A 3,682-nucleotide genomic window follows, 5' to 3' on the forward strand; every position below is an offset into this window, starting at 1 on the left:
GCCAAGGTGCAAGGTAGGGAGGAGCGCGCTGCTGGTTGCTGCTGAAGGGAGGGGCGCGCGCATGGGCCTTGCTGGGCCACGCGGGTGGAGCTTGGTTGGAACAGGTATTTGGGTTGGTCGGGAGGTGCTAGGCCATGGGAGCGGGCCCAGGGAAAGGAGTTCGCGGGTTGAGGGAAAGAGTGGGCCGCCGGGTTGGCTGCTGGGCTGTTCCCTGGGTTTGGGTTTGATTGGGTTTCCTCTTTTTCTTTTCTCTTTACTATTTCAAACACCACTCAAATCTATTTGAATTTGAATTCAACTCCTATGCATTGAAACAAAATAAAACCATGCACCAGCATGAATGCAACAACAAAATTTTAAACTTAGATAAATTTTATTTACTTGTGGAACGAAAATTAGATTAAATGCAAGACTAAACATATAAACCTTAGAAAATTAAATAAAGCCAATTAAATTTATTATTAAATGCTGAAATTTAAATTAGGGTGTTACACAACCATTCCCACAAGCTAATATGGTGGAGCTGTCGGATGTTGGACCTGATGGCCAGAACTTGGCGTTCCAGATCAACATGGCGGGACCCATGCGCCGCCGTGACGAGCAGAGGAAAGAGGCTGCTTCTGGCAAATGGCCCCAGAATGAAGACGAGCCGGAGCAGCGACATGTTACTGAAGAACAAGTGCGTCACATCCGCAATCAACTCCCACCTTCTAATCGGCTTCTAGAGAAATACCAGTACCTGTACAAGCTGCGCCGCCGATATGAATCGGAAGAGGAGGAGTATGAGCACCGCACAGGGAGAACACTGGGGAGGCGCCAGGCTATGCGCAACCACTGGCATTGCCCGTTCTTCAGGTACTGTTGGAATTCCGGCATGAGCCGATTGCCTACTATAGATGATTGCTTGGAGTGCAGGCCTCGGGGACGCCAGCCAGTCGAGACATTAGTATTCCAGCGCTTGGGGCCCAGAACACGTCACGACGACCATGTGAGGCGGCCATCCAGGGATGATCTCAAGCTAGAAGAAGATAAGTATCATCGTCCACGATGGTGTCCTGACGGGCTCAGCCGATCACAGAAGCGCAGAGTGTAGCGCTTGCGTAATCTTGAGGAAGCAGAAGCAAGGTACCTCGAAGTACTGAGGAAAGCGCGTCCAGATCTCGCGGAGCAAGTCAGGCGCCCGCAAAGGGTGGAAACGCGCCCTCCAAGGAGGGAGTGGCGCCCCAAGCAGCTGGATCTCGGTCCACAGCCGATCATCTTCGAAAAGCCCAAGGAGAAAAGCTACAAGCACCTGAAGGGATTGTATCTCAAGGGCCTCATCGATGGCAAGCCTGTGAACAGGATATTAGTCGACACTGGCGCCGCAGTCAATCTGATGTCGTACTCTATGCTGCGCTGGTTGGGTCGTTCCGCTGCTGATCTTATCAAGACCAATGTGATGCTCAATGATTTCAACGACCAACTGTCAGAGGCGCAGGGCGTTCTCAATGTGGAGTTGATAGTTGGCCGCAAGACTGTCCCAACCTCATTCTTCATCGTCAATAGCAAGAGTACGTACACAGTGCTGCTTGGGAGGGATTGGATTGACGCCAATTGTTGCATTCCTTCCACGATGCACCAGTGTTTGGTCCAGTGGGATGGCGATGAAGTGGAGGTGGTCCGTGCAGATGACTCCAGCGAGGTTTCGCTCACAGATATGAACGCCTGGGACGCGGAAGGGCAAGAGCCGATCTCAGGGATGGCGCTGGAAGACTGTGATCGGATCAAAGCGACAAAAAACGGGTTGAGGCTGGTCTTATCCACTAGCCTCACAGAGTAAAAACATCCTGGCAAGCTACGGAATCCAGCATGATTAGGGAGGCCGGTCCCAGCGACCGGCACCAAAAAATGAGTAATATATGTTTGGAGTTAAAGTTGTTACATTATGTACAAACAATGGCCTGCTCCGGTAGCTGGTCAGTTAATGAGCATTCAGTTTCAAGGAGTAATATAGAAACGGCCGGCCCGTGCGGTCGACCGAAAATTTTCTTTTGTCATCTCCCCGTGTTTGCTGTCGACGTGGCAGATGATGACGAGTCGCCTGAATCCACAGTCAATTTAACAGGCGACGGCAAGTTGGGGTATGGGTTTACATCAGCTGATGATTTGGAGGAAGTCGATATTGGTCCCAGGGATAAGCCGCGACCAACATTTATCAGCAAGAAGCTAGACCCAAGTCTGCATGAGCCGATGATAGCACTGTTGAAGGAATACTAGGATTGTTTCGTGTGGGATTATACTGAAATGCCTGGTCTGGATAGAAGCATCGTCGAGCATCGGCTCCCGCTTAAGAAAGGATTTCGGCCGTATCAACAGCGAGCAAGGTAGATGAAGGCTGAAGTCCTGGAGGAGGTCGAGAAAGAGGTGCAAAAGATGTTGGACGCAGGGTTCATCAGGCCATGCAGGTACGCAGACTAGATCTCTAGTGTGGTCCCTGTACAGAAGAAGGATGGCCGATGGAGAGTCTGCGTGGATTTCAGAGACCTCAACAGAGCGACGCCAAAGGACGAATATCCGATGCCTATGGCAGAAACATTGATCAACGCCGCTGCCGGTCACAAAATGCTGAGCTTTATGGACGGTAATGCTGGCTACAACTAGATTTTCATGGCCCTAGAAGACATAAGCAAGACCGCGTTCAGAGTACCAGGCGCGGTTGGCTTGTTCGAGTACTTGGTTATGACCTTTGGATTGAAAAATGTCGGTGCAACGTATCAATGCGCCATGAATTACATTTTTCATGATCTCATCGGCAAGCTAGTAGAAACCTACATTGACGATGTCGTGGTCAAGTCCATGTCAGCTGGGGGGCATCTAGAAGATTTGCGTAAGGTTTTGGAGCGAACTCGGCAGTTTGGGCTTAAAATGAACCCGAAGAAATGTGCCTTTGGCGTATCAGCCGGTCAATTCTTAGGATTTCTGGTATATGAGCGAGGAATCGAGATCGGCTTGAAGAGTCAGGAGGCGGTAAAGACAATGAAGCTGCCTACTGCGAAGGAGTTACAAAAGCTCATCGGCAAAATCAACTTTGATAGATGATTTATCTCCAATCTGTCTGGGCGTATCGAGCCGTTCATGGGTCTGGTGAAGATCAAGTCCGACGATGAATTTCATTGGGGGGCAGAGCAGCAGCAAGCTTTCGACGAAATAAAGGAATACTTGTCGAAGCCTCTAGTTTTGGTTCCTCCACGGCAGGACAGGCCTTTCTACATGTACTTGTCCGTGGGAGACACTTCCATCGCCTCGGTTCTGATTCAGAAGCATGACGACCAGGAGAGGGTTGTCTTCTACCTCAGCAGGCGCATGTTGGACGCCGAGACCAGGTATCCTGAGATCGAAAAGCTTTGTCTTTGTTTATTCTTTACATGTACAAAGCTTCGATATATTTTGCTCTCGGCGGAGACGATCATTATATGCAAATCGGATGTCATCAAGCATATGTTGTCGGCTCCTATTCTGAAAGGCCGACTAGGAAAATGGATGTTTGCATTGTCAGAATTCGATATCCGATATCAACCTGCAAAAGCAGTTAAGGGACAGGCACTGGCAGATCTCATTGCAGACAGGGTCAACACTGATGTATCTGCACTTTTTGTACGTGCCTGGGCCATGTTCTTTGACGGATCGGCTTGTGATGATAGGT

The sequence above is a fragment of the Panicum virgatum genome, chromosome 2K (genome assembly GCF_016808335.1).
Source record: "Panicum virgatum strain AP13 chromosome 2K, P.virgatum_v5, whole genome shotgun sequence".
Taxonomy (NCBI): Eukaryota; Viridiplantae; Streptophyta; class Magnoliopsida; order Poales; family Poaceae; genus Panicum; species Panicum virgatum.